Raw genomic sequence first — 20,641 nt, forward strand, 5'->3', positions numbered from 1 at the left:
GCCCAAATCCCAACATTCCTGAACCTGTGCACCTTGTGGAGTCCCTTTTGCACCGTCAATTAGTCTACCACATTTCACATTTAAAATACAATTAATATTCAGATGTGTTTGTGGATCCCTGTGTCCCCCTTCTGTGCTGTTCTTCTTTAAGACATCCAAACAGCTCCTTTGTTTTTTTTTTTTTTTTTTTTCTGTTTGTTTGTAGGACCATCAGCTTCTGGTTTGGTCAAGAAAATACAGGGCTTGAGAAATCTGTGGAGATTGGGAATGTTGTTTGCATTTCACTGAAATAATTTTTTTTTTTTTGCTGAAAGGGATCAAATCAATAAAATATGATGAAACCATATGCTCATTATTCAAAGGAGAGCAGCTGCTGCCGGGGATATGGGAGATTTATTTATCCGTTCCACCAGTACCTCTCAGTAAAGCTTGAGATCTCCAAACCTGACTCCCCAAATAAAATGTAAATCGGTAGGAAATGTGCACATGTAGAGTTTTCACTAGCAATCTGCTTATTCAAATGCCATAATTAGTTTTACGGTCGATAAATTGTTCGGTTAAAGCTGCCAAGCAAGGGAAGATAGTCTATTCAGTGGAGAGGGCTTACAGCTTGGCCACAGTTTGGAAATACCATGGAAGAAGGGGGTATGGTAAAGATGAGTGCTCATTATTAAGGTTACATGTGTATTTCATTGTCTTTCAGCCATCTTGGTGCCTAACCGTCTGGTATAAGAGTTATGTTTCCTGTCTTCTTTTCTCTTCTCTTCTCTTCTCTTCTCTTCTCTTCTCTTCTCTTCTCTTCTCTTCTCTTCTCTCTTTCTCTCTTTCTCTCTTTCTCTCTCTCCCTTCCTTCCCTCCTCCCTTCCTTCCTTCCTTCCTTCCTTCCTTCCTTCCTTCCTTCCTTCCTTCCTTCCTTCCTTCCTTCCTTCTTTCTTTCTCTCTCTCTCTCTCTCTCTCTCTCTCTCTCTCTCTCTCTCTCTCTCTCTCTCTCTCTCTTTCTTTCTTTCTTTCTTTCTTTCTTTCTTTCTTTCTGTCTCTCTTTCTTTCTTATGTCTATGAGAATTCTGCCTGTATGTGTGTCTGTGCTTGTGTGCAGCACCAGTAGTGGTCAGCAGGGGGAGGTTATAGATGCTGTGAGCCACCAAGTGGATTCTGAGAATTGAACTCAAGTCCTCTCGGAAAGCAGTCATATCTGCTGAGCCATCTTTCCAGCCCCTTGTTCTGTCTTCTTGATCTCCCCAGTTTCAGAGGAAGAAGGAGACTTCTGTGTTTTGTGGAAAGTATCTATTCAAGGATCACAGTATCAAGAGCACAGACAGGGTACCAATGCCCTTATAACCAATCAGATCTAAAGTCACATACACATCCATCAGCATCTAAAGTACTGAAGTATCATTACCAAGACTGTTAACCTCAATCACAAAATTTAAAAATGTTTACAGAAAGAAGGCATTTAATCTAATGACACTCTTTGTTCCTCAAAACAAAACACAAGTAGAAACACTTGTGAACCAAGAGAAAATTTCAGAACTTTGGTGGAACTTAGTACTATTGTAGTGTACTCCTCCAAAATCCTAAAAATGCAGACAAAGAATATTAGGATAATTTAATTTATATTGAAATAAATGGGACAGGTGTCGAACTTCACATATTTGAAGAGTATTCGATGAGTGTGGACAGTCATATACCCAGTATAGTAAACACATCTATCAACCCTCAAATACTCGCTCACAGTCTTTGGATGCCCCTTCTACTCCTCCCACCTGCAGCCATATGTCATACTTCCCTAGAATCTTATCAAAAACTAATTCCTACAGCAGGTCCTCTTCTGATTGAACTACCTTCCTTCCCTTTTTTATTAGGGTCTTGCTATATTTTAATAGTGAAAATAGTTTGTCCTTCTTTTATGGTTGAATCCTAGTTTGTTACCTGAATGTGCCTTGGGTATGTTCTCATGTTGGATAGTTTCTGCTTGCACAGCTCTTGGGTAGATCCCCTGAATGGTATTCATTTATAGTTGGACCATGACATAAGATCCAGCCACTGAACTCTTATCATTCTACAGGCTGTGCTATATCCTATTTGATAACGTTTACATACATTTTCCAAACAACCAATGATTCTGAATATCTCTTCAGGAGCATCCATCTCTAACATGTCTTCTTTTCTGTATATTTCTTAAATCTTTTGCCCATTGTTTATTTAGTTTTTTATTTTCTTATTACTGAGTGTTAAGTTATGCTTATGAGTTTAATATACACATTCTCTATAGGATAAATATTTCATAACCCCCAGCTGACAGTTTGAATCTAATTTTTGGTATAGTATAATTAAATAAAAATCTGAGATTTGGTGAGAGCTACTGATATATTGAAGCAGTTTTGCTCTTGATATGTAATATAAGAAGTGCTTGCCATATCAAAGTCCTCTCAATTTTCCCCTGTTATATTTAAGAAGTTTCAGGAACTTGGATCCTTCTATCATAGCCATGATTCATAGTTAGGTTTTTATTTGGATATGGTATAATCAGAATAGATATTAATTTAATTTTTGCATATGAATACTAATATACCATAAAGCTTATTGTTGAATGGTTAAATTACTCTTATTTGAATTTCCTTGCAACATTTGTCAAAATAAGGTTAGCATATATTTGTGGATCTATTTTGGGTTGTTGTCTAGCTCTAGTTATCTATAGGTCTACCTTTACATCACTACTCTGGTGTTATATTAACCAGAACTTTACAACACTTAAATTCAGGTTAAATGCCCACTCTCCTTAATATGTTGAAAGTTGGACAGATCCCTCTAAATCCTTTGTATTTCACATATATTCTAGAATTAGCTCTTCAGTTCTTCTAGAAATGCTCAATATTGATAAGGATCATACAAAATTTATAGACAAGTTTGTGAATTACTGTTGAGAACACGAAGCAGAGACATAAACTGAAAACATGTCCAAATGCCAGTCAGCTGTAGTGTGCAGACAGCTGTGGCATATTCACACGAAGAAATACTATTCAGTCATCAAAGGTCAACACATTCGACAATATACGTGAATCCCAAGAGCCAGCATCTAGGTGAAATCAACAAAGACAAATGACTGTTCATTTTAAAATCCCATTCAAAAGGAAGTTTAGGAATGGCAAAAATGTAATAAAGAAAGATGTTTCTGAGGAGTTGACTACAAGAGCAAGAACCGATGCCAGAGGTGTATGGTAGAGTGTTTTGTTTTGCTTTGTTGTAGCATGGACATATTCTCTGTCCTGCTTGTGGTCACAGTTACATGGATGCATTTATTTGTAAAAATACCTATAACTGGACACTTAAATTTTTCTGTGTATATGTATTATATGAAAAAAAAAGAACCTGACAAAGGTAAGTAGCACAGAAGGCTTATTGACTGTATCTCCAAACATCAAATGTTGACTTCTCTTAGTTTCTGCTCTGTCAAGTAAAGCCATGTTCCCCCTGATGCTGGGTTTCTCAAGTATGGCTATTAACTATTTAACATACTGGTGCAGTCTAGATAGGAAATTCAATTTAAACATCAGGAATAAATTTAGGTAAGTCAAAAAGCCTTGGGAGAGCCAGCAATTTGGTAAAAGCTTGATGTTATAGAATGATCTTTATGTCCTAACCGCAATCACTTTTAGATTTATGCTTAAAAGATTTCTATGTTGCTTTACTTAACGTAATCATCCGCACTTGATCCAGAGGCTTAATACCACGGCTTTCTCATCTGAAAGTGGCCACACCTAATTTCAATTCACTGCAGATGTGCTAGAAGTTCTCAAGTGCTTCCTTTCGATCACAACTCTTTCCCCCCTTTTTAATGAAAATACTTCTCAATTCAAGGAGGCTTAGCAGTTGGGCTGGTGCCACCCAGCCTTCATGACGAGGCATCAACATTTGGTGATGATGCTAAAAATACTTTTGAAATGTTTACTTTGTGTTTTGTATTAAGTGTGGTGCACGGAAGAACCATATGGCTAAGCATTTCATAACTTTTTTTTTCAACTGGCATGTGAAGTCTTACTAAAATTTAAATGCTCAAATGAGAGGCACACTGAGTTAGTGAAAATGCCAGCATACAATAAAAGTCCATTAATTTACGAGCTACTGGGGGCGAACACACTTTAAAGCTGGTGTAAATTAAGAAAGAGAATCTGCTTTTTTTTATGCAAGAAATACACAATTCAGGGGAACAGAATTCTGTTTTCTTGTTATCACAGAGGCAGAATTAGCATTTACATTCTTGAGATCTCATGGAGTTCGTAGATGAGGCCTATATATTTTCCCCCTTCTACTGGCGACTACTTTCCACTGTGATGAAGACAAGGAAACCGTGCTAAACCCTAAACCTGTGTCTGATTGTGAGTCTACTGACTTCACTTTGGGGCTGATGACATCTCCCCCAAGAACATTGCTACCTTTGTATCCATTGCAGAGCCACCCCTGTCTGCCGACCTCCTAAACAATCATAGAGATAATATTCCAAAAGGTAAACCCAAGATTTTCATCTCACCACAATAGTGGTGGAAAGATAAATAGACAAAAAAAGCAGACAAGGACAGAGAGAAGGTGTGTTTAAAATACCATAGCTGTGTCATATCCACTGTGGAAGAGAAATTATTCAGGTATTTCTGATATCCAAATAGTACCTATTACATAAATAATGCATAATAACATCAAGTTATATATGAATAGTGTGACATGCTGAGGTCTGGTAAATCTCTGTTTTCTCTCTCTCTCTCTCTCTCTCTCTCTCTCTCTCTCTCTCTCTCTCTCTCTCTCTCTGAACTTCCTTTATTGTAATTCCCTGCGGAAGTTATGTCAAGACACAAGCTAAGATCAATTGAGATTAACTCTTTTCCAGAAGCTAAGCATTTGCCTTGACATTACTCCTTGCTTCTAGGGAGAGTCTTATACCACAGACTATTGCCAGGATCCCATTACCTAAGCAGCAGGTGCAGAGTAATGATATATATATATATACTTAAAAGATTTATATATAAGTATATATATATATATATATATATATATATATATAAAACACACTATATATATTTATGTATATATATACTTAAAAGATTTCTATATATATGTTTAAGTATATATATATAAGTATATATTTATGTCTATGTCTATATCTATCTATATCTATGTATTGTTCCCTACAAGGACACCAAGGTTCTTTCTCGTCACTGAACTGTCCCTCCCTTGATTACTGAGTAAGTTCAGTTCCAGGAATAAACACGTGAGCCAAAGGTTTCATATTTTCTAGTCTTAGCTACATCCACCCTCATTTCCTGACCTAGTAAATAGGATACACCTTTTAGAATTTTTAAAACATGAATTTTGTTTGGCCTCTTTTCCTCTTTCTGTTTCTCTCTCCCTCCCTTCCCTCCCTCCCTCCCTCCCTCCCTCCTTTTCCTTCCTTTCTTCCTATAAAGGGCTCTCCATGGGCATCTTCAAGCAGGTATATAATGCATTTTAAGTAGGGGCTTTATATTCTTCTCCCCCTCCTGTCAGTTTCCTTTGATCCTTGGTAGATTCACTTGCACATTTTTTTTTATCGTCAGAACATACATTCGATTATGTCTATGCACCACCTAGTACCCACTAGTGAGAGGAAACAACCTCATGTCTATGTAAGATACTGACAGTTTGTTTCCCATAGCAGTTTGCAGTCACATGCACTTTTCTTCAAATGAAACAACTCCAGTCTTTTTGCCTAAAATGTCCCATGTGTTTATACACACTTTTAATCCATCCCTCCTGGTTGTCGGACACAGGGACTGCCCCATAATCAGGCTGTTACGAACAGAGTTGCCAGTGCACAGGCTTACCTGAGCTGTATTAATGGGGGAGGGGAGGGGGTGGGGAGTGAGGAGGGGGTTGGGTGGGAAGAGGAGGGGGGCTGTCTGAGAAGTGACCAGAAACAGAGATCAACCTGTCAAAGACAGGTGTGAACTGATAAAATCTCTGATGGCAGAAAAGGGTTCCAGGCATCATTAAATTAGAACTATTTTATCACATCTTTCTGCATCTTTCCATTATTTTGATACCAAGGTTCTTTTTTTAATCCAGTCCATGGTCATTAGGTAGGTGGACGGATGATTAAATCTTTGTGCCTAGTAAGTCTAATAACAAAATATAGTTATTATTACAGTAACTCAAAGATCAGTCAAAACTATTATATGCTAATCAGGTCCTTATAGATATGCATAAAAAGTTTGAGAACTTTTAACAGGAAAAGATTTTGCAAAAGAAAAAGATGTTTTCAACCCTGTCTTACTTACCTATGTAGGTTACCAGGTAACCCGGGGAACCTTGAAAATGCTGGTAAATAAATACATACATAATAAGTATAAATAAAGCAAATGAATAAAATGTAGCCTATTGTTTACCATACTCTGTTGGTAAAGAAATAAACCACTAACTGTAGAACACAGCACACCAGATACTATATCCTGGCTCCTACCGGGCTAACGACTTCAGATGAACCCGGAACCCGTAGGTACAGCTGCCTGCGCACCTCACCTTCCCTTCCGGCTCAGTTCCCCTGTCTAGCTCTGCTCCGCGATGTTCTCATCCACATTTCCCTCAGCCCCATGCTCATCCGTGCCTTTTCTATTTCACTCAGCGTCTCGCTGGCCGCTCCTTCTTTTAATAACTTCTCTGTCCACAAAGGCTGAATTCATCAGCCCTTCCTTTCCGTGCTCCAGGCGTCGGGTCTGTTTGGGGAATAATCCTTGATAGATGATTTTGCTATTTCTACTGAGGCCCTAGAGTTTTCCTCCGGGTAGAATGAGGTGTTATGTATATGTTTGCTTAATAGAAATTGGTCCGCGGCACTCCATTGCTGAGAATCCTCTAGTGGTCTAACCTCATATTTCAATTCCAGTCTTCCTTATATCTGTTTTTGTTCCCATTTTTCTGCTTCTGTCCCCGCACAAAGTCTCCTCTAGCCATTTGCTCTCTGCAGCTCCCACAGCTGGACAGGAGCCCATGGTGACCTCGGGCCCTATTCATTTGTACTTTTATATTTTCGCTTTCCTTTGGCTTTAAGTTTACATCCTTTTTCCATTCCTGTTGCTTCACAAAATGTCACCTTCTCAGAGAAAGATCTGCCTTATTTCTTATGCGAGATTCTCAGTTTTTCTTGGGCTTTTATCTCTCTCGTGAACGAGTACCAATCGTTTAAGAAGGTATTCTGTTATTTCCTGCAGCATCCGGAAGGCGAGGGGGAACCTAAATCGGATCAGAAATACCCTTTTTTAAATGTAAACGTGGAGGTGGCAGCTAACATGCTACGGCTTTCTTGGACAAACGGAAGCTACAGTAGCCTGTAGAGAAATGTACAGAAAGGAATGGAGTGTGTTTCCTTCTGATGAGCTAACCCCCAGAGTTCACCACTCTGGAGATAATTCAGCAGAGGGGATCCTGCCGTGGGTTTTTCAGCGAGGTTTGCCTGGGTCAAGTGGAGTAGGACCTAGACAGTCTATGTGTTTTTGATGCGTCATTCATATGAAATAAGGTAAACCACTAAGCAAAAAGGTTTATTAGGACAAATCCTAGCCTAGTTCTCTCAAACTGCAGAAACACTAGACTTTTACATGTGTTAGAAGTACAGAAAGCCCGTTGGCCTGAGGGACAATATTTTCTCTTCATGGCCTCACATTCCCCTAGCCTCAGTTTGCTTGTATTATTGATAGTTCTTAAGTAGATGCCGTCAGTCCACAGCTGCCTTTCATTGAAGGCATGATCTCTTAACGCCCCGATTTTAGTAGAGAATAGGAGCCTAACTTGTTCTCATTCACCACCCAAATAAATGAAAACGTTTCAGTTCATTGTTTCTTTGAAAATGGCTGAGTTAAAAGCATGCTATAGTTACAAAGTAGACCTGTCACTTCTAAAGGAGTGCAGCTTAAAAACAAAACAAACAAAAAAAACAAAACAAAACAAAAAACCACACGATCATGTTGCCTCTGTTTTTTTTTAATATTTTTATTTTCTTTTTTTTAATTTATTGATATATTTATTTACATTTCAAATGATTTCCCCTTTTCTGGACCCCCCACTCCCCGAAAGTCCCATCAGTCCCCTTCCCTCCCTCTGTTTTCCCACCCAACCCTTCCCACTTCCCTGTTCTGATTTTGTTCTATACTGCTTCACTGAGTCTTTCCAGAACAAGGGGCCACTCCTCCGTTCTTCTTGTACCTCATTTGATGTGTGGATTATGTTTTGGGTATTTCAGTTTTCTAGGTTAATATCCACTTATTAGTGAGTGCATACCATGACTCATCTTTTGAGTCTGGGTTACCTCACTTAGTATGATGTTCTCCAGCTCCATCCATTTGCCTAAGAATTTCATGAATTCATTGTTTCTAATGGCTGAATAGTACTCCATTGTGTATATATACCACATTTTTTGCATCCACTCTTCTGTTGAGGGATACCTGGGTTCTTTCCAACTTCTGGCAATTATAAATAGGGCTGCTATGAACATAGTAGAACATGTATCCTTATTCTTTGTTTATATTCCAAATGATTTCCCCTTTCCCGGACCCCCCCTCCCCATATGTCCCATAAACCTTCTTCTCTCCATCCATTCTCCAATCACCTCCCTCCTTATTCTCTGTCCTTATATTCCCCGCTAATGCTAGGTCAATCTTTTCCAAGATCAGGAGCCTCTCCATACTTCTTCATGGGAGTCATTTGTTATGTGATTTGTGCCTTGGGTATTCAGGGCTTCTGGGCTAATTAATATCCACTTATCAGAGATTGCATTCCATGTGTATTCTTTTGTGATTGGGTTACCTCACTTTTTCCAGATCAAACCATTTGCCTAAAAATTTTGTGAATTCATTGTTTCTAATTGCCGAGTAGTATTCCATTGTGTAAATATACCACATTTTCTGTATCCATTCCTCCTCTGAGGGACATCTGTGTTCTTTCCAGCTTCTGGCTATTATAAATAAGGCTGCTATGAACATAATGGAGCATGTGTCTGTAAGATGGTACAACCACTTTGGAAATCAGTCTGGCGGTTCCTCAGAAAACTGGACATGACACTTCCGGAGGACCCTGCTATACCTCTCCTGGGCATATACCCAAAGGATTCCCCGGCATGCAATGTTGCCTCTGTTTTAACATTTAAAGTGTCTACTATTAATGACCGAGAGGAAAATATTTAATTTATAGACATTTACTTTAGAGCAAGCTTAGATGGGGAAGGAATGTAGAAGTAGTAGTGAATGTAGAATAGTAGCTTCCGCCCGTTTGTGTTGACGTCATTATTGGATGTGATGCGTCAGAACTGCCAGTTCCTTGCACAGAAGAAACAAAGGTCAAGAAATAACAGTTGGACCTCCTACTGCTTATTGGACTTGGCATCTGTCACCATCCAACTTTGTCCCAAGACATGAACTCCTGGGAGTCTTGGAAAGCAGAGAGAAGGGCTGACTTCCCTTTCTCCCTGGTCCCGCGACTGCAGGGCAGTTGCAGCATTTCAGTGCATATGCCACAGCTTACAGAAGTACTTCCGGTCTTCGATACCATACCTGGTATAGTTTTACATATGCAGATGGCCTTGATGGGCCCTTGAACTTTACTCATTTAAATAAACCCTCCCTGGTTATGATCTCTGATTTAGCCAACTAAGAGAAATCCCTTATTTTTCAATGACTGGCACGCCACCAAATTGTGGGTTTTCGCGATCAGAGCAGCCAGGTTCTGAGGCATGCTTCGGGGTTCCCGCTCCTCTCTTAAATTGCAAAGCAAACCCCCAAGGACCACAAAAACTGAGAAACTTGCTCCGTAGAAGTAGATGAGCTGACTTGAAAAGTGGTAAAACTGAAACAGCTCTGGTGTCGACCTGCTCCCAGTTTCCCCAATATTCTCTTTAATCTTTTGAGGTAATAATGGAATAATTGCTGTTTGCTTATTCTATCTCCTTAAGGCAAGGCACTTGATCAAAGCTTGAGCACAGTAAGTTCATAATTTTGAAATAGTTAGAATTTTGTATTTTGCTAAGGAAAATATTAATGGAAGAAAAGGTATCAGTGCTATTTCGTTTTTACAGCAAGTTTTTTCCCCCATTGAGGTAGTTGGTCGGACGTCCCCGAGGCTTTGGGAAGGAACGAATACTGAACTTCCAGCTCACTCATTCTGTAGCTGTTCATCCAAAGGCTGCACCAGGAAAGGGCTCCATACACCAGAGTGTATGGGCTTTGTCAGTTATCATGCCAGAAATGGTTTCTTCAATGATTTTTGTCAAGAAGTGGCAACAGGATAGGAAAGTGTTTATTTTTAACTCAGATACTCTCTTACTTCACTTGTCTTATTGGAGATAAAAAAAAAAAAGACACAAACTTTGAATAAAATACAGCAAGGAAATAGCTTGTTTTCTTGTGCTATACTTTGGGCAAACAAAAGACATAATTTTAGAGTTATTCTAATATCTCTAGTCTGTAAACACTCTCTCTCTCTCTCTCTCTCTCTCTCTCTCTCTCTCTCTCTCTCTCTCTCCTAAGACAGGGTTTCTCTGTATAGCCCTGGCTGTCCTGGAACTCACTCTGTAGACCAGGCTGGCCTCCAACTCAGAAATCTGCCTGTCTCTGCCTCCCAGAGTGCTGGGATTACAGGCGTGCGCCACTACTGTCCAGCTTAACATTTTATTTTTTCGATTTTATCTTCATGCTAGGAGCAGAGACAGAGAGCCTCAGCCAGACGACATTGTGATTTTCCTTAGCTATAGGGTGCACCTTGTGTCCTGTCTGTGCTTTGTTCCTCTTCCTGTGTCTAGAAGCCTAGTTTTTCATAAAATTTGGAATTTTTTCCTTTCAATTGTTCTGTTGTTTCTCCACTTCTGGTTCTCTAAGTAACTAGGACAACTTGATGTTGGACTATTAGCCCCCTCATTCTTGACTATTATTTTTTTTCTCACCTCTGCATCTTAGTTGTGTAATTTCTGTTGAATTGTCATGGGCCTTCTTGATCTTCTACCATCTTTGTACTCAACTGTATTGCTACGTCTGCCTGGCATTGTAGATACAGAATCATGAAGATTTAAGAATTCAGACTTCCAGCGAGTCACCCCTTCCTCCCCTCCCCCGCATCAAAAGCTTATCTCTCAGCACAGCCACACCATGCAATACTTCCATTTTGTTCGCTTGCTGGAAAGAGAAGTGATTAAAATGATTATCCCCATTCTTTGGTACGAAAATTATGCAAGTAGAACAATTCATGTTCAAAAATTACCTGCGTTGAGTCAATTTATTGACTCTGGAGGTTTGAAGAAAAAGCAGAGGGGAAACTGTCTTTTGGGAAACCTTGTCTCTTTTTTCCTGAAGACAAGGTAAGGGTTGAAATTTTAAAATGTAAGTCAAGGGCAGTCATTGAAAAGTAATGGTGACAAAGGTCAAGGTGCTTAAGAATGTGATACAGGATACTTGGTCAGTATTAAGCACACATCTTTGTAAGACTAAAACCATACTGTCCAGTCTTGAAGTTCATTGTTTCCAATGGGTGACCACTGATGTGCTTATGAGGCACCTACAGGTGGTGTGAGCATAAAATACTTCCATCACCATGGAAAGTCTCATCGGTCAGGGCTGACCTAAACCATCCATACATCCTCTGTGCTGGGGACTTGGTCTTGATACAAAGGTGTCATTGATATCATCCAAAAGATGGTGTCACTGTTCAGAGAATAAATACTCAACCAAATCACCTTGCATTAAGAATAACATAAAATTGGGTCAAATGAATACAAAGTAAATGTCATGGTCGGTGTTTAGACATGGAAGCCTCCTGCGGAATGAAGACTTCTCTGCACAGGCATCAACTATGCTAAGGGTCAAAGGAAGAACATCCAAAATAGGGAAAAAAATTAAACATTTCCTAAAATGTTGAGCTAATCATGAGAGCGTCACTGGGCCCCGTGGCTCCCGAGGAGAATGGTTTTGAGTGATGAGGTCTAAGGGAGGCTAAAGTGGCCAGATTCTGTGAAGTCAGGGGCACAAAACCAAAGCTGGCTCACTCAGTGCCGTCCAGAGTCTCTCCATTTTTACTTTTGGTACAAGGTCGTCAGGAAAACAAACCTTCTAGTCCCTTTCTAGTCGTTCTTTTGTTTCTAGGTTTTAATCACGTTTCTATGTATGATCTCTACATATGATTTACATACTAAGGAATTGGCAGGTTGGGATGACAGTAAGCATTGCTTCACAAAATCTGCATGCAGACCACAGGAAAAGTAGATGAATTTCCTTGCTCTGGCAGCTGCTGTAGGGTTTTGGTTTTTTGTTTGTTTCCTTTTTTTTTTTTTTTTAAATCAACGATTTTTGGTTATACAACCCCATAGCACAGCAAAGCATTTCCCATGGCTCCTTTGGTCCCCCTTTCACTGTAATATCCAGGGTTATCTTAGTGACCATCCTATACTGTATATTTGAGTTTCTCTTACCCAGATAAAATGGGTCATGTTGTCTGAAACTAATAATGGAACGCACAGCAGTACTTCCGGACTTGTAGAAAATGTAACTCAAAGAAAAAAAAATATTTCTCACAAAAGCAAATAAAAAAAGAGGAAATAAAGTGTCAAGTCAGAAATAAAACAGAGAGCGCCAGTACTGAACCCACACAGAGAAAACGAATTAGAAGGAAATAATAAAAACGTGGTGTCAGTAGACAACTTTGAAGCAAAAGGGGAAGATTTCTAGAGGGATACGATCATAAAAAATTGGATCAAGGAAACAGAATCAAATATGAAGAAATCCATGACAAAAACCACATCAAATTAGTTATGTAAAATATTCGCACATAGACAATTTAAGTCTATGGTGGTTTGAATGAAAATAGCGTCTGCAGGCTCATAAGGAGCCGTCACACTATCTGAAAGGATCAGGACCTTTTTGTAGTAGGTGTGGCAGGAAGAATGTCACTGAGGCTTTCAGACAGCCAAGGTAGCCCAGCCGTTTCTCTCTCTTCCTGCCGCCTGCAGTTCTGGGTGTAGAACTGTCAGCACCTTCTCTGACATCTGTTGGCCTGGATGCAGCCATGTTTCCCACCACGATGATAACGGACTAAACCTCTGAAACTGCAAGCCAGCCCCAATTAAATGTTTTCCAAATAAGAGTAGCTGTGGCTCCCGTGTCTCTTTACAGCAATAGCACACTGACTGAGATAGTTCCTTTCTTGGTAAATTTTATTAGGACTATCAAACCTTCACAGGTGTCTTTCAAGCCGTGGAAGAAGGGATGACCACACGTCAAGGGCTTATGGAGAGGAACGAAGAAACGTGAGAATCAAGTCGAATATCTAAGCGTGGTCTTGAGAAGTCCCTCAGGGTGTTACAGTAAAGGGTGTTTCTGTGGGGATGCTCGGAGGGCCATTCTCCTCACCAGTTTTGTCTTCTGCTGCTGTGAACTGTAGCACTGTAGTACCGTAACACAGCTGCAATGTAGTGTGTAGAAATGCTATAGCACTGCAGTACACAGCGCTTTCTGGGTCACTGTCTGCATTCCTCCTCACGACTTCTGACTAGCATCTCCACGGACGGCAGCTCCCACCACACCGCTCAGTGCCTCTGGAGACACTGCACCTCATTGCGCTCTTGCCTTTGGTTTTATAGACTTGATAGCCAAGAGAAGACTCCTACTGGAGATTTATGGAGCTCTGTCCGAGTTTCCAAAGCATTGCTTGCCATCTGTTTTTGTAGACCCCTTACTCTTCAGGCTTCAGGTGACAAACCAATTGCCCAGTGGGTTTAGGTGGCGCTTAAAGGCGGAAATGTTGGCCGACTCTCTAGAAACCTACATCTCTAAGGATCGATTGAAGTTTTTAAACACTTGTTTGAATTCTCTTCAACACACAGCACCATAAATAGATCTGAACACGAGGGAGTGCAAGTCGATGGCTGTGGTATAGCTTCTCACACTACTTTTAGGGCAGACCTCAGTAATAAACCTTTGAGGCGATTTCTATAGAATATAGGTACGTTATGGATCACTGAACACCCACATAACCTGTAGTTCCGCTAGAGGGCAGTATTGCGTAAGTCCACCGGTGCTGTAACTGTGGGCATTCTCCCAGAGTTTCTTGAAAATGGCAATAATTTCATATTTTTAAGGTGTGTTTTTCTTGGCAAAAGTTCTGTAGAAAGAGAACCCTTTTCAAGTATAGATGGGAATAAAAATTAAGGTTAAGTTGTCTCTACTAGCACATTGGTTAAAGGGAGCAGACTCCTGAAGATCCTCAGAGGTCTGTCTTCCAGAGACTCACACTTGCCCTTTACAGCTTCCCAGACCCTCCTCTGTGTAGAAACTCATACGTATCCATCTCACCTCTTCACATTTTGACTGTGATATCTTCTAGCCTGAACTCCCCTCATGCACGCCACTCCCCAACAGTGAACAGATGTTTCGAGGAAAATGAAATCCATGGAAGTGGAAAAGCAGTCCTCCGCTGTAAGGCGTTTTAAATATGTCTTTACGACAATACCACACATGGTAGGAAACACATTTGGAAATGCCTCACACGAGTGTGCCCAAGACTAAGATTTAAAACGCGTGTGCCCTGTTTCCTCTGGGGCAAAAGCATCAGATAGTTCTTAAGCAAATGAAGTCTCCTGTGTGAATATAAGACTGAGGCATGCGATCCTCTAGCAGGCATCAATTGCAAACAGCTCATCAGCTAGGGGTGTGGCTTCAAGAGTCTCTCTCCATCCATGCTGGGATTTAGCTGATTGGATCTTGTGCAAGTCTCAAGCACGTGGTAAGAGCAGCTGTGAGCTTCCTCAACAGCCCAGTTTAGCTGCAGAAGTACATCACCTCTGGCTCTGATCTTTTCTGCCCCCTACTTCTGGTTGATTAATCATCTCTTGGGGAAAGAGATATGATGTAGCTGTCCTGTTTAGAGCTGAGCATTCTGTAGTCTCTTATTCTGCACATATTGGCCAACTGTGGGTCTGCATTAACTGCCACCCAACAGGAAGAGGAGCTTCCCCGACCAGAGCTGGGAATAGCTCACATCTATGGCTAGAAATGTAAAGAGCATTAAGGCAGTTCGATGATATGGCCATTTAGCAGAAGAACAGTAGTCAGTTTCCCCCAACCTGAGGCCTGTGTCCTCCCCAGCCATGGGCTTTTGACCAGTCTTATAGTAGCAGCACGAATTCTCTACTGTGGAATAGGCTTCATGTCTGATTACAAGGCAGTAGGTTAGCCCACATCTAATAACAAGGCAGTAGGTTAGCCCACATCTAATAATAAGGCAATAGGTTAGCCTACATCTAATAACAAGGCAGTAGGCCAGCCTGTAACAGCTATGACTGCACCAGTCGCCAGTCTTGTTTGGCAGGTTGGTGTTTCAGTGCCCAGGACCCAAAGCCGGGTCAGTCCGTTTCTATCTTTTCCTTCCCAGCAACCCACAGAGCACTGTTCAGGACCATGAGAGCCAGGCAGCAAGGGAGATTACCTAGCCCGTTCAGAGCAGTTTCTCTTTATCCAACAACAAACCTGTGTGGTGTCTTTCACAAAAGGGCTCTGCCCTCTAGTTACTGTGGACAGCCAAGAGCAACGGAGGTAGCCTGTGTTCTTTCCAGACCCCAGGACTTCCTTGACCAACAGCTCCTACACAGAACAGGTTCCCATCTCTGGTTTTAAATATCTGTCCCGCGGAGCGGACCTACAAGTTTGTTTCATAAATAAAGTTGCTGCATGAAATTTGGATTTACTTCAAAGAATGAGGCAATTGTTTAGATCATTTTTCGAGCAAGGCAAGCATGACTTCTAAAAGCCCAGGGATGTCTAGACAGACTAAATATGAGGGTGAAAGTCACGGGTTAATTGCTCAAATTGCAAATATGCCGTTAAAAGGTTGAGGAAACTCTATCCATGAGTCTGTGAGAAAAGTGGGTAGATACCAAGAAATTGCAGTTTTCTTTTTTCCAGTAAAAAGCATCTGTCAAAAAAAATAATTTTTAATACGTATTGTGTGGAAATGGCTTAAGCGAAAGCCCATTGTTATGTTCCTAAGAGGCTGCACAGAGGATACCTGATGCCTTCAAAAGCTGTGTACTATGTTTCCCTTATGAAATTTTAGACTTAGGTTTCTGAAGGTTAAATAATGTTAATACTAATACAGCAAAACAAGATCTTTCTTTTGTTTCATTTTCTGCTCAATTCATATACATTTTCAGGCTTACCTCTTACCTTTAGCTAAATTATTTTATATGTGGGAAATATGCAATTATATCGCACTACTAGAGAACAAACCATATTAATGCAATTGGAAACAGAGACCTTTGCCTATCAGGCCACCTTCTTCCTGCTGGATGACAGTGACCAAGGTCTGGCCAACCTGTAGCACGACACTAAATCCTGATCCAAGCTGGAAGAATTTCCATATACCCAAAACAGTATATTACCATATACTTTTGCTTCCAAAACACATATTAACTATATAAATCCTGAGTGAACTGCACCATGAGTTCTGAGCACTGCCTTCTCTGTTCCCATTGCTGATGAACGAATGAGTTATGGTGTATCAACCAAACACATACTGAACTAAATAATGTGCACAAACACACGTGCACAAATAAGATGGCCTTATTTTATTATGTTTACTTCTAGGAAGCATTGAGGCACTTCAGAGAATGGATAAGCCAATCCAATCTTAAAACATTTGAAACATTCAAAGGGAAAGTTGACTGAGATTTAAGAAATTATTTAGGTGATGATACAAAAAAAGGAACTAATATAGATATGGTAGGTAATAAAAAGTCATTTATGGTGTTTGTATAATTTGTGTACATTATCATATGTAATTTTTACAATAAGTTTGAATCCTCCTTCTGTAGATGGGAAATGGGAGTTCTGAGACACTGAATTATTTGCTGACAGCCACACAGTTTCTTGACAGCAGAGGGTGGTCTATATGTCTGTTTTTGTGTAAGTACCATATTATTTTTATAGAACTCTATAATATGTAAATACACTTGTATCTTCTACATTAACTCTAAGATGTCTGTCTGTAATTCATGTTAGTTCCTATCTATGCACATAGATCTGTAGCTATTAGATCGGGGTTCTTGAAGACCAGCTAGGCTTTACGACTACAAATGACCCCAGGGAACCTGATAGTTGAGTAACTACACGTGCCAGTACTAAACAATGTCTTGTTTCAATGACAGACATGATATTTACAATGAAATTGACCTTTTTTCTCTATTTATGATATCCAATATAGGCTTCCAGTTACTCCAAAGGGTTTGAAATTGAGGCATGAGGTTTAGCCTTCTTATAGTACTTTCAAGGTAAGACCAAAGAAAGAAAGAACAATAGTGAGTCTACAGCAGGCTGCTTACAGATAGGGACTAAATGGAAGTGCTCTAGAAAGTATGGCTGGAATTAAGAACATTTACTGTGATGGCTAATAGCAGTCACCAAGTGTATCCTAGCACAGGAAGCTGTGATAAATGGCCTTCCCCTTGGGTCTCCTTGGTCAGCTCTTCCATCACATCAGCAAAGAGATTAACTATAGATTTTGGTAATTTTTAAAAAAATTATTATACTGACTACCTTTGAACAAATCTTAGATTCAAATCTCAGAATTTCTTATTTATTTATTTATTATTTATTTATTTAGAGACAGTTGAGCTTACAGCTACGTGAAGTAGCATGCTACGGAAATTACACAAGGAATCTCCCTATAAACTCAACATTTCAACTCAGGCCATGTTGGGTATATGAAGGCATCTTCCATAAAACACATGAATTACAGACAGACATCTTAGAGTTAATTTAGAAGTTAAGATACAAGTGTATTTACATATTATAGAGTTCTATAAAAAATAATATGGTACTGATGCAAAAACAGACATATAGACCAACAGAACTAAACAGAGGATTCTGATTGAGTTCTCACACATAGCAGTAGCCACCTAACCAAAAGGAAAATCGTACACTGGAGCAAAGGCAGTGTCCTCAGTAAATGGTGCTGGGGAAACTGGATGTCCACAGGAAGAAGATTGAAATTCCACCTGTGTCTATCATCCCGCACCAAAGTTAGAACCAAGTGGATCAAAGACCTCATTGTGAAAATTTTAGCACTAAAACTACTAGAAGCAAACATCAGAAGTGCCCTACAGGATGTAGGTGTAGGAAAAAATGTTCTGAATAGGACTCCATTTGCCCAGGAATTAAGGTCAATAATTAGCAAGTGGGGCCTCGTAAAAGTAAAACGCTCCTATATGGCTAAGGAAACAATCAGTCAAATGAGGAAAAACCCAGAGGGTGGGAGAGAATCTTCCAGCAATACATTTGAAAAGAGAATGAGTATCCAGAATATAAAAAGAACTGAAAAAATAAATAATATCTAGGAAACAAATGACCCACTTAAAAAGTGGGCTAGGAGAGCTCTAAGCAGGCATTTCTCAATAGAAGACACGGAAATAACTAAGGAATAACTCAAAAAAGCGTTCATCACACTTGGATGTTAGAAAATGCCAATTAACACAACATTGAGGTTTCACCCAGTAAAAATGGCTAAGGTCAGCAGAACAAATTATTAACAGACGCTGATGAGGTTGTAGGGGAGAGAAACACCATTCACTGGTGGTGGTAATACAGATTGGTCCAGTTAATGGAGAATTCATGCACACACACACACACACACACACACACACACACACACACACACACCTAAAATTCCATCTATCATATGACAAAGCTATACCATTCCTTGGTAAATGCCCTAAGAACTTGACATCCTCTTCCACACACCTACTCACCTAAGTTCATTGCTGATCTATTCAGAAGAGCAGGGAAACAGAAACAACCTAAATGTCCTTCAACAACTGAGTGTGTAATGAAACTGTGGTACATATATACTGTGAAACAAAATTATTTGTGAAAAAAAGAAATAAAAATTACAGTGAATGTGTACTGGCTGGCTTTGTGTGCCAACCTGACACAAGCTGGAGTTATCACAGAGAAAGGAGCCTCCCTTGAGGCAATGCCTCCATGAGATCCAGCTGTGGGGCATTTTCTCAATTAGTGATCAAGGGGGGAAGGCCCATTGTGGGTGGTGCCACCCCCTGGCTGGTTGTCTTGGATTCTATAAGAAAGCAAGCTGAGCAAGCCAGGGAAAGCAAGCCAGTAAGAAACATCCCTCCAAGGCCTCTGTATCAGCTCCTGCTTCCTGACCAATCTGAGTTCCAGTCCTGACTTCCTTTGGTGATCAACAGAAATATGGAAAGTATAAGATGAATAAACCCTTTCCTCCCCAACTTGCTTCTTGGTCATGATGTTTGTGCAGTAATAGAAACCCTGACTAAGACAGAATGGATGGAACTAGAAAGTTTTGCATTGAGTAGAGTAACTCAGACTCACAAAGACAAACAGCACATGTTTTCTCTCATCTGCTCTAGTGAGTGGGGGCCTGAGAGGGGAAGAGCAGGTTGTGGGTGTTATGAATCTTGAAATGAAAAGAACAGGAGGAGGGTCCAACTCTGGAGGAGAGTGGGAGATCTATACAAAAGGAGAAGGATGGATCAGGGATGAATGACCCCAAGGGTGTTTGATAAAGCCTGAAACAATCAGTTTAGATTTACCTCACCTCATATCATAATATATACACGTCTTTCTAGTTATTTTTAAATATGTAATAGGTACATAATCTTCATATAGATTATATAATCTTAAAGTCCCCCTAGAGCTGGCAATACTTCCCACAGGAACATAGGCTTACAAAAGACTCAATACTACGCATGAGAAGTTTCCTTTAGAACAGTTGGTTAGGATAGTCCAAGTGACATCTCAATATAATATGACTGTGGCTATTGCCCCTTTGTTGCCTCTCACAGCTTGGGGTAAGCCCCAACTGCTGAGGGCTTTGCCTATTTGAGCTGGATCTAACCTAGAAGTTTTCTTCATGCGATCTAGCTTTCGTGGTGTCTGAGGACACATGCAAGCTGCCGAGGGAAGACCCCATTGACTGTCCTATCCAGCAGAAGCATATATGAAACACCAATGACCAACACGACAAGGTCTAAGTGAAGGAGCACTGCTGTGACTATGGTGTCAAAATATGGAGACAAAACTCATCTTTGTTTGAAGGGTGAAGCTAGCTATACAAGGAAATCCATTGGTTTACTCTGATTAGCATTTTCCAGACTGGAAGTTTCTCTTTATCTGTCTTTGTGAGAGCACACGTGCACACATGCACATGTGCACATGTGTACACATGCACACGTGCACACATGCACATGCTATAACTAGCTAGTGCGTATTCTGCTAGGCAGACGCATATGAAGCTGATAACTTATCAGTCAAGGGCAGATAAATGGAGACTCTCAACTGCTACTTTCTTATACACAAAAGGGAGACAGTTTCTATTGTGCTTTCTTTGTCTTTGTTTCTCAATAAGGTGATGAAATTCCATTGGTAGTGAGAAAATTCATTGCTGTATTAGGAGGTAATATTTACTCTTGGAAATAAGTGGTACGTTGACATTTTTGAGTCTCACTAGACTTATATCTATCTAAGTCAAATATAAAAGACGAAATAGAAAAGAGTTTCATTGTAGCTTTCTTTGAATTTGTTGAGAAAATTTGTTACTACTTTTAATTTTA

Source organism: Apodemus sylvaticus, chromosome 20 (genome assembly GCF_947179515.1).
Source record: "Apodemus sylvaticus chromosome 20, mApoSyl1.1, whole genome shotgun sequence".
NCBI lineage: Eukaryota > Metazoa > Chordata > Mammalia > Rodentia > Muridae > Apodemus > Apodemus sylvaticus.